Here is a 12,227-nt window from a genome sequence, read left to right on the forward strand (position 1 = left end):
AAATAAATAAAATCTTTAAAAAAAAAAAAAAAAAAAGCAAATGTATTGGGATGCCTGGGTGGCTCAGCTGGTTAAGCATCTGCCTTCAGCTCAGGTCATGATCTCTGGGTCCTGGGATCAAGTCCTGTATCAGACTTCCTGCTCAGGCAGGAGTCTGCTTCTCTCGCGCTCTCTCTCTCTCTCTCTCTCTCTCTCTCTGCCCCTCCCCACTGCTCATTCTCTCTCTCTCTCAAATAAATAAATAAAAACTTAAAAAAAGTGCTATTGTATTGAAATCCAGTAAAGTTTTGAACTTTCATCTAAACTAGCAAAACAACTATTCACTTTGGTGAGTTTTTACAAGTATACTCTAGAGCTGAAGAATTCACTTTTTTTATTATGCTGGAATTTTTGAGAGTTATGTGATGCTCTTTTTTGCTTATCTATCCATACTCTGTGTAATCCAGAGGACTGAATCAACCCCAGATAGCTGGCACAAAGCTACGGCTGTGGTTTTCCCCGAGTGTGGAAATTCTTATTACTGGACGTGTCTCTCTCATGGACCTAGGCGTGATCCATATGGAGCCATTGCCAGGAATACTGGTTCCTGTTTGGAACACGGGGTTTCTAGCCAGGGTGGCACCCACCCACCCTGTGATCTTGTTTCCTCGTAGCTGAGCTGTCATGTGCGGGGACAGGGCATAGCAAAGACCGACTGCTTTGTGATCTGCCAGGAGGATCCCTCCCGCTGAAGAACGTTGCCTGTTGCCGTGAAATGTTTTCTGTCCTCTAACTGAAGCCCAACACAACTTGGTGGGAGTTTCACTGTTTAGCTGAACTCACGAACCATGTCTTTAACTTCATCCATTCATTGGCAATTATCGTATCTAGATCCGCGGCTGAGAGCTCTTACCATGAGAAATTGGCTCGGGAACATCCCCTAAGTGCCTCAAACTTACAACTTACTATCCTTTTGCTAGTCACTCCCTCCTTCACACCTCTTCTTCCCTAATAGTTCTTACGGTTTCACTACCTGTTAACTGACCAATCCTGATCTCCAGTCATGCTTCACTCCTCCTGAACACCTTCCAGTTCTTAAACAGTCACCAAATCCTGTTGATTCCCCCTCCTAAACAACTCTCAAGAAGTCTTCATTTTTATTAACTGAAGTATCACGTTAGCTATTTCCCACCTTTAGCTGTGCCCTACTCCTTCCCATTCTCGCAGTATTTCTAAAGTATAAATGTTGGATGCTTGCTTCAGTAATTATTTGTAGGACAAACTCCTTAACAAGCCTCTTCATGAGTTAACTCATGGCTTCCTTTCCAAGCAAACTGTCCGCTCACAAGTCCCCTTCTCACTGTGCATGCTAGTGGGACTGAGCTGCGTTCAGCGCCCTCAACACAGCACGCTCTTTCCTACGCTACCTGCTCCCCCGGCTGGAGTGCCCTCTCGGTGTTTGTCTCTGACCAGTCTCCTCCTCGTCTACCGACTTCAGGTCAAGTTCGTACTCTCGGAGGAGTGTCCACGTATGTTAGGGATGTTCCTCCACCCATAGTATTTATTGAACGCCTCCAACATGCACAGCACAGAGCCAGGAACTACAGGGAATACCCGTGTGTGCGCCGTTTAGCCACCGATCCCTAGAATACCCCATTCTGGTTGGGGAGACATAACTACATATAAAAATGAAGAAACAACATATAGTGTATTCTATAGCCTGGATATCTCATTTCATTTTAGGTCCAATTGTTTTTATACATTCTACTTGGATATTTATCCCCTCAGTTCAGATACCTGCAATAAAATTTAGCAATATCTTGCCAAACTTATACTGTTTCATTGTTTCTTTTTATTTTTTTTAAAGTCAACAAATTCCCTCAATTACCAAGACTCAAAATTTCAGCTTCTTTTGATCTTTTTTGCTTTTTTTCATTTTCTTTATCCCATCATACACCAAATTCATAATCTAATTTCCATAGTCTGTTTCTATGAAATGTCTTTTCCTTCTATCTTTCTTTTCGATTTCACTACTACTATCCTTTTAACGTAAGTCTTTTTAAGTTCATGGCTGGATACCTCCTGATTTTCCTGCCATTAATCATTCCATGTTCCACATTTTATACTTTTATCTGGTCAACATTCTTAAATCCTCTTTCTTACATCAGTTCTCTGTGCTGTGAAAAGGTGTTTGCATCTTTCCTTCTCTCATCCTTTCCTTCTAACCACTCAAAATATTTTTATTCCTTCACAGACCTATCATTTCCTCACTATACAAAATAGTAGTATTCCAGTTTAAACAGTAATGATATATCCTTTGGATTATCCCATTAATCTTCTCTTGTTCCCTTGGCTTCACTTTCTTTCCATCCTTTTCATTCTCCAACATTCACACCAATTATCTTTCTAAAATGACAAAGAGGATTTTATCAGTCTCTGATGGGGGAGCCTGGGTGGCTCAGTCGGTTAAGCATCTGCCTTTGGCTCAGGTCATGATCCCGGGGGCCTGGGATCAAGCCCCACGTCGGGCTCCCTGCTCAGAGGGGAGTCTGCTTCTCCCTCTTCCTCTGCCCCTCCCCCACACCCCTCTCCTGCTCTCTCAAATAAATAAAGTCTTAAAAAAAATCAGTCCCTGATTAAAAACCTTCACTGCTTCTCTTTCTCAAAAGACGTTTTTGATCATTAGTCTTCTAGCTTCCACTCTGCTGAGGACACGGGGTCTTCTGGCAGTGCTCGTCTGTGGCTACCCATGTCTCCAGGTCAGGTCTGTGGGGGTCATACTGATTCTGTGGTTGTTAGTTCTTGGGGGCCCCCATCCTTTGCTGGCTTTCCAGTTCCTTCATTAGCCCCTCTCCCGTCCCCCATTCTAAATGTGCCACCTGTTTCACGCCAGGACAACAGCTTGTGTGACTAATTCCCTAGAAGCCATTTGATCTCTATAAACTGCTTTTTCTCCAAGAACCTCTATCCTTCTTTAGTTTCCATAGCACAACCCTCTCCTAGTCCTGTATCAACCTTTCTGCTCCCATCTGTAGGCTTCTTTCTTCTACTTCCTTAAACGTGGCTGTTTTCAGGGCTCCGTCCTAGGCCTGTCATCACAGTACACATCCTCCTGTGTGCTGTTCAGTGACCTTAAGCCTACATCTTTCTCTAGAGCTCTGAACTCATATACTTTCAATTAGATGTATTGAAATAGCCTCCTGTTTTGTCCTCTTTCAATCCATTATTCACATTTGTTCACAGTAGATTGGAATGATATATTAAAAAAGAAAAGCTGATCTTACCACCCATCAACTTAAGATCCTTCACTGACTCCTCTTGAACTCTCAAGATAAAGTTTATATTCCTTAGTGTACAGATGCCTTTACTCTCCAATCTCCTGTCTAGCCAAGCTACTGTTACTGTGCACACTCCTACCCCTAGAACACACCATTCCTTCCGTCACTCTTGGCCCTCTGTCTGGAGTCCCAGGGCCCACCTGTTTCATAACCAATTCCTATCTTCTTCAAAGCTTTGTTGAAGAATCTTCTATTCCATGAGGTCTTTCCTGAACTATAATGATGACTGAGAAAATGAATTTAATCGTTCTTAGCTCTGATCAAGGGAACCATTGGCCACACATAGTCTAAAAATGGAAGTACTTTAGTAAGTAACATTATGTACAGATAAAATATTAACATAATTAATGTCCGAATTGTAAATGCCTTTATATAAATAAATATTACATATTATTATCATTACTCACTTGGTACTATCTATACCTTTTGAAGCACGATTTTGCTTCTCTCCTAGATTATACGCTAGGAATCGTATTTTACGGTATTATACTTCTCCACATCCCCTTTACAGTGCTGGATCTAGCACTACGCATGCTGTAGCTCCAACAAACATTTATACTAAGTAAATGGAAAATATAAGATGTCACAGGGTACTCTGGCTGAGCCATTCTACTGCTCCTAGATAATTCACTTATGCTACCCTGGAGAGGAACCAGGAGACATTAGCTTTTTCAAGAGATCCAAGAAAGATTTTTTCCATGAGGAAAAACCCATTTCTACCATAAATTACTCCTTTTATCTAAACTTATATCGCTACAACACAGTTTTTTCCTCTCAGTAAGGATAAATAATGAACATCAATATTTTTAAATGGTTTTAGTGATAGTTTCCATGGAAAATTATTCAACATAGGCAGCACTGTAATACCAAAGACAATAAATTAGAATTTTGCCTTATTCTTGAAGCAATTTATATTCTACTCTACCTCAAATTAATCTGTGAGAATAAAATAGTAAACGCTACAATAAAGGTGAGGAGTAATTGATGACAAGGCCTACAAACTCAGCCAAAAAGCCTATTTAATTATTATATATTAAAAATTATACATTATAATAATAAATCACTTACCTCCAATTTATTGTTGGTCTGTGGGAAGGGAGGAGGTTTACTTCTGATTTTAAATTGGATTCCTGAATTTGCTTGAGGGCTTCTTCCAATGGAGGAACTGGTTTTTTAAAAACTAAAGGGATAATAAATAAAAATCAAATAGTACAGAATCACTTCATTTTCAATTATCTTTTTTTAAATAATTGGTCAATAATAAAGTACTACTTTAAAACTTTTGTAAAAAGAAAATAGTTTTTAGAATAGTGTAAATATTTTAAATTTAGACATTTAATTACCCACAGAGAAACTGTTACTTGCCAATTTTAAGAATATTTATCTGGAAAGAAACTTTGAGAAATGTCTAGGTTCTTCATTCTGGCATGCACCCCACAATATTTGATCTCAGGATTCCATAAATTTCTGACAAAATTTACTGATTTTTTAAAAATTTATTTATTTGAGAGAGAGAGAGAAAGAGACCAAGAGCGCACTAGCGGGGGCAGGGGCAGAAGGAGAGGGAGAGAATCTCAAGCAGACTGCCCACTGAGCATGGAGCCCCAATGTGGGGCTCAGTCCCTCAGCCCTGAGACCATGACCTGAGCTGAAATCAAGAGTCAGCTACTCAACTGACTGAGCCACCCAGGTGCCCCAAAGTTTGTTAATATTCTTATGAAGAAAATGGGAAGGTATAAAAAACACCAACTACTGTTTACTGAGCACTTACTGTTACAGACATTATTTTTAAGCACACTGTAACTATTAGCTAATTTAATCCTCACTATGGCCTATGAGGCAGCTGCTACTTGAATCTCCATTTTGCAGTGGAGGAAACTGGGCCCCAGTTTAGGGTCATAGATTCTGTGGACATTTGTCTACATAGTACGCAGCACATCCTTTAACCAACCCTGCTTCCCATGTGTGCCCGTTTCCCCGAAGCCTTCGCCTGTGCACTCCGTACTCAACATGCTCTACTTCTCCTAATTCTCCATATTCTTCTCACCTTCCTGCTCCAGGTGAAACACAGCTGTCTTCTAGGGATACTGCTTCTCTTGCAGCCTGCTAAAATGGAGGCACTATTTCCCTCCCATCACATACCACAGACAGCTCAAGGCGTGGAGGTAGGGTAGCCGCCTTTCAAGTGCTCCATTGACACCTCCAAACTGTATCTCTTCCTCCTTTAAAAAGCCCCTTTGTTATCAGACTTTTCCACTACTGTGATGTTTTACTTTAAAATGTGAAGCAAAGCCAGTATATTATTATATATGGATTAGTTCACATTGAACCCTAGAGAGTCCATTTCCCTAATCAAGGGATGATGGCATTAATATACTATCAGTTATGACAGGGCTGACAAGATATTCTAGTCGTAAAGGACCAACCCTTTTGAGGCAGATACTATCAAGTGTTATATATTGACTGGTTTTCTAATTAGTATACTCACTGTCTAACATGGGTTTTCATTAGTGAAAATAACAGCCTGTTGAATAGCTTGATGAATGTTAAAAATGGGCTTTCTTTGTTGAAATTAAAGGAATTCAAGACAAGTGCATTTTCCTAAACATATGTCAATCACTCCCTACTTTTACATGAACAGAGAGTAAGAATCCGAGGAGGTCCAGGTCCTTTACCCTGTGGATGACCTCTGAGTCTTGACATCTGATCAGTCTTGTGTTCAACCATTAATACAGGAACATTTCCAAATGTCCAAAGCCAGAGGGCACACAGTTTTGCCTCTGGAATGTGGCTGTGAGTGCCTCGGTAAACCTTTCATACAAGGTGTAGTTAGAGCACGTACAAGGACAGAACGCTGGGACTTTACTCAGCTTACTGAACAAGCTGTGTGAATGGTCTGTGTCTAGTTATGCAAGGTTATGGTCTGAGACTTGCTTTTATTAACCACCACCTGTTATCTATCAAAGAGGGCCTAGACACTAACTTTAACACTAACTCAGCTCAACAAAAATGTTAAATTGAAGAGATAGATGTACCCATATGTTCATCCCAGCATTATTTACAACAGCCAAGAAACGGAAGCAACCTATGTCCACTGACAGATGAATGGATAAAGAAGACGTGGTATATATACACGATGGGATATTACTCAGCCATAAAAAAGAATGAAATCCATGGGGCGCCTGGGTGGCTCAGTCGGTTAAGCGACTGCCTTCGGCTCAGGTCATGATCCCGGAGTCCCGGGATCGAGTCCCGCATCGGGCTCCCTGCTCGGCGGGGGGTCTGCTTCTTCCTCTGACCCTCCCCCCTCTTGTGCACTCTCTCTCTCTCAAATAAATAAAATCTTAAAAAAAAAAAAAAAGAGGTACAGACTTCCGGGCATAAAATAAGTACATCATGGGGATGGGATGTACAGCACAGGGAGTAGAGTCATCACGCTGTCCTCACGTTGTGTGGGGACAGATGGAAGTACACTTACCGTGGGGATCATTTTGTAACATACAAAAATGCCGCATCACAAAGACGTACACCTGAACTAACAGGATATCATGTGTCAGTTACACCTCAATGAAAAGAAAAATGCCTGAGATGGGGTTACCACCGCTCATTACTGCTTTGTGCCGCTGGTGTCGAAGGACCTCCCGGTGCCTCCCTCTCATTCTCCACTGACCGCGGAAGCCTGTGCTCCTGCAGAACGGCCCCAGTTACTCCGGGACCTCGGAGCCTTCCAGTTCTACTCCAGCCGTCTTCTGACCTCACTGAGACCCCCAACCTGCTGCCCTTCTTTGTAGGAAGGGGGAGAGCCAACTATTATGCTTACCTGGTGAGCCTTCAGTTAACCTTCAGGATTTGGGAATAAACTAAACTAACAGACAATTAAATAGATAGCTGCTTTTCATAGCTTTGTTCTTACTCTTCATTCACAGCATTGAATTTTCTTTTCTTTTTTAAGATTTTATTTATTTGTCAGAGAGAGAGAGAGCATGAGGAGGGGGAGCGGCAGAGCGAGAGGGAGAAGCAGACTCCCCGCCGAGCAGGGAGCCCGACGCGGGACTTGATCCCAGGACCCCAGGATCGTGACCTGAGCCGAAGGCAGATGCCCAACCGACTGAGCCACCCAGGTGTCCAGCACTGAATTTTCTTAAAATAGTAATTTGATATTTTGTATGGATATTATGTTCATATTCAGAAGTTAAAAAATATACATGATACACATTTGGAAGTCTTGTTCTCCGGGGTCATTTGTATATTCTTTCACTGTTTCTGTATGCAAATATAAGTATACATTCTAATTTCCCCCTTTTCTTACCAGAAGGCAGAATATTATACATTGTGATCTGGACCTTCTTTTTATGATTAACAATATATCCTAAAAATCAGGGATAGACACAAATTTTATGAGAGCAAAGGGCTTATACAACTTGGGAGACTTTGTTAAGAAAAAATAATGCAAAATTACTAATATAAAATTAGGTGTAGAGGCCATGACAATGAGGGCTCATGAAACTCAAGCCTCAGTAGCTTCACAGTAAATCTACTTCTGCTGGAGAACTTCCCACATCAGTCCACAAAGAGTTTCTCCATTATTTTTCTTTTTTTCTTTTCTTTTTTTTTTTTAAAGATTTTATTTATTTATTTGTGTGAGAGAGAATGAGAGAGAGAGCACATGAGAGGGGGGAGGGTCAGAGGGAGAAGCAGACTCCCTGCCGAGCAGGGAGCCCGATGTGGGACTCGATCCAGGGACTCCGGGATCATGACCTGAGCCGAAGGCAGTCGCTTAACCAACTGAGCCACCCAGGCGCCCTCTCCATTATTTTTCTAATAGTTGTATAATATTCCATTGCATGAATGTGTCATTTGTTTTTGCTAAAACTCCTCTTTGTATCCAGACCTTTTGGTAGTCAGCACCCTCTTTGGGGCAAATAATTCCCATGAGTGGTAACTACTTTTCTCAGGCATTTAACATAACTGACCACATCCTCTTTCTTAAAACTACCTTCTCTTTTGCCTTCTTATATATTATTTGCTTTTGTTTCCCATTGTGCATTCTTGGGAACTACTTCTCAAAATCGTCTTCAAAATCCTCTTTTAGTTTTTTCTTGCTCTACCTACAGTAAATACTAGTGTGCATTAAGATTCTATTTTAGGCCCTACCTTCAATCTGTGGTCTATACCCTGGTTTAGCTTATCTTTCCCATGGCTTCATTTATCAAGTATATACCATTCATTAGTGACTCTTAAATATACATCTCTATTCCATACCTTTTTCTTAAATTTCGGACCCATATTTCTTTTCTTTTCTCTTCTTTCTTACCCATATTTCTTTTCTTTTCTCTTCTTTCTTTCCTTTCCTTTTCTTTTCTTTCTTCCTTTCTTTTTAAAGATTTCACTTATTTATTTGACAGAGAAAGAGACAGCACAAGTAGGCAGAGCGGCAGGCAGAGGGAGAGGGAGAAGCAGGCTCCCCACTGATCAGGGAGCCCAACGCAGGGCCCGATCCCAGGACCCTGGGATCGTGACCTGAGCTGAAGGCAGATGCCCAACTGACTGAGCCACCCAGGCACCCCACAGACCCATATTTCTAGTTGCTGATTTGATTTCCCCATTTGGATGAGCCATAGGAGGCTCAAAATCAGTGCATTTAAAACTTAATGCTCGTTCACACCTCTAATCTGATTCTCCTTCTTTATCCATAACCTTGATGAATATTATCATCATCTATCAAAATAATTAATTCATTTAAAAAGTAGAAAAATGTGTGAGGCTCTCTGCTAACTCCTAGGGGCACTGCTCTCCACCTAGACTTTCTTGCCTTCCCCACTCTCCATCAATTACTAACTGAAATCTATTGCTTACAGCTCCTGAATATATTACCACTTTTCTCCATATGAGTACAGCTTAACCCCTCTTGCCACAAATATTGAAATAATCTCATACTAGTCTATCTACTTTAGTATGTCTTTACTTCAATCCACTTCCATGTTGTAACTGTAATTGTCATTCTAACAAACAAATCTAATTGTAGTAGAGACCCTCAAGTTTCCCACCTAGTATTCATTTTCCCTTTCTTCCTTGGCAACAGACCCCATATCAATAGTTAGGGGTAGCAACACAGCCTTATTAAAGATTTTTCTTTTTTCAGTCTCCTTTGCACATGGAGCGGCCAATTACACATAAGTAGACAGATGGATACTTCTAGGAAAATAATTTAAAAGGAGCTCAGAGGTACAACCTTTTGTCCTTTACAATTTTTCCTTCTTTCTGCCTACAGCATTGGCATGATGGCTGGAGCTCCAGCAGCTACAATGTGACCATGAGGATGAAGATATAAATCAAAAACTAAGGATAGTTGAGCTGAGACACAGAAGGCATTTGAGTTCCCAGTGACACTGCATAGTCATCAAACCAGCTGTGACTGCCTACCTCAGGACTTCGTATTATACGAGAGAAAAATAAACCCATGTCGTATTTAAGCTATTGTTATTTTTAGGGGTGTTACTAGCTGACTCATATTTTCTTAATGTTATTATCTTGCCTTTTAATTATATTAGGATCTCTTACTGACACAATAATAGCTTGCTTTTCAATTAAAAAACTTTAAGTGGATTGCATTTTGGATACAGACAAAATTCCTAGCATGATATGCCAAGCTCTTTGAGCATTGGTTCTAGCTTATTTTCTAGTCTCACATTCATTCATCTTCACCTTCCCCCCATCCTATGCTTCAGGATGCTCTTTAATACATAACTTATTTGTAAAAGTTTTTCCTTCTGTTGGGGATTTAATTTTTTTTTCTCTTTGCTTCGCAAAATGCTCATTCTTCATGATTCAAATTAAGTCATTTTTTTCCAGGGATGATGTCCTTGATGTCCCTGTATAGGTTTAGTGTTCTTCCTTCTGTGCTCACACAGTACTTTACACATTCTGTTACCACAGCGATTCTCAGTATATTTATTGACATTGTTTACATTACTCTCACCTCCAAAATAAGCTGTGAGATCTTTAATGGTAGAGTATGATTACATTTCTCTATATCTCAGCCCAGGGCTAAGTACAGTATAGTAAAACATATGTTTGCTGAACATAAAGGTTCTGCCTGTCCTTTTCTTCCTTCCTTCCTTCCTTCCTTCCTTCCTTCCTTCTTCTCTTTCCTTCCCTTTTCTTTCCTTTCCTTCCTTTTTTAGAGAGAGCACGTGTATGTGAGTGGGGATGTAGGTAAGGGGCAGAGGGAGAGGGAGAGGGAGAGAGAGAGTCTTAAGTAGGCTCCATGCCCAGTGCTCAGAGCCTGACATAGGGCTCAATCTCATGACCCTTAGATCATGACCTGAACTGAAATCAAGAGTCGGACGCTTAACCAACTGAGCCACTCAGGTGCCCCTGTCTTTTTCTTTCTGAAGCTTTGACATTTTATAGTTAATTCTGTGTTGCTATTTAAGGTATAAAAAATGTAGATATGGTACCAAAGAATCAACCATAATTGTATTTAAATTCTTAATTGATTCCAGGCCTCAGATTGTTAGATTATATCACTTTGTACACTTTCTTTTTATTTTGTCACTCTCTTAAATAAGAATTTGAACCAAAATGTGAATAAAATGCCAGAATGAATGTGATGCTAATTTACTGAACCTAAATGTTAAATTTTCTTTTTACTACATAGTTTTAAAAAGACAAAACATTGTAAGCCAGTATGAAGTAGAATCAAACTTGTGAACTTTCAAAATTTACTAATAGAGCCAAAAAAATAGTCTCCAAATTAAACCTAAATCAAATTATAATTTTTTATTTGGTTAAAGTCTTATTGCTCAAAAGGTATACTTTTTAGTTTGAATTTACACTTTCTTTCTTAATTTATCATTTTATTGTCTACGCAAGTTGAATATGATATAATTTTCACTTTTGTCCTCATATTGTCCTAGAAGTTCAGATACCTGCTCTCCTCCTTTGTGAAAGAGGAATATGAGCACGCTGGAATTTTTCAGTGACTTCTACAAACTTCTCTTTTCTTTGTTGAAGTATTTGTTCTCTGATTTGTTGTTCTCTTTCTTCTTGTTCTTTTCGTTTTTCTTCAAAAGCTCTATATGTGAAACACAAAGTAGATAACTGAATGAGGGAATAAGTCTTAAAAACCAAAAACTAATGATGTACTGTATGGTGACTAACATAACATAATAAAATAAAATTTAAAAAAATCTGAATGCAGAAAATAGTTTCAAACTCATGATTTGTTATATAATGATGTTTTCATATTTCAAAAGTCTACTTACTTAGAAACAGCAAATTTTAAATTAAAAAAAAGGCCCTTAGCTAAGAATTTTATCTTTATATGTGGCAATTCCAGAACCTTATCCAGGCCATTTGCAAATAAGGGAAGGCTCTTATTTCTAATTTCTGGCAGGCCTGCACGCATGTAACCACCTCCCAAAGCCTGCTGCGGAAGAATTCTTTACTAAAAAGCTACACTATTTTCTGGAATGAAAAAAATTAATTCATTGGTGAAAGAAGCAGCTTCACAAATTATAGGGCAGTCAAGATAATACTATAGATTTTTCTTCTTTTTTTATTTTTTATTTTTTTTTAAGATTTTATTTATTTGACACAGAGAGAGAGAGATCACAAGCGGGGGCAGGGGGCAGAGGGAGAGGGAGAAGCAGGCTCCCAGCCAAGCAGGGAGACTGATGCGGGGCTCAGTCCTAGGACCCTGGGATCATGACCTGAGCCGAAGGTAGACCCTTAACCAACTGAGCCACATAGGCGCCCCTTTCTTCTTCTTTTAGACTAAAAGTTTAAAATTGACTACATATTAAGTCGGAACTATGCTAGAAATCCATACAATTCACATAAAAATCTTGATTTCCACCTTCTCTTGAAAATCTGCAAGATTTGTCAACCCTGAACTCCTATCCACAC

This window comes from Neomonachus schauinslandi, chromosome 11 (genome assembly GCF_002201575.2).
Source record: "Neomonachus schauinslandi chromosome 11, ASM220157v2, whole genome shotgun sequence".
NCBI classification, from domain to species: domain Eukaryota; kingdom Metazoa; phylum Chordata; class Mammalia; order Carnivora; family Phocidae; genus Neomonachus; species Neomonachus schauinslandi.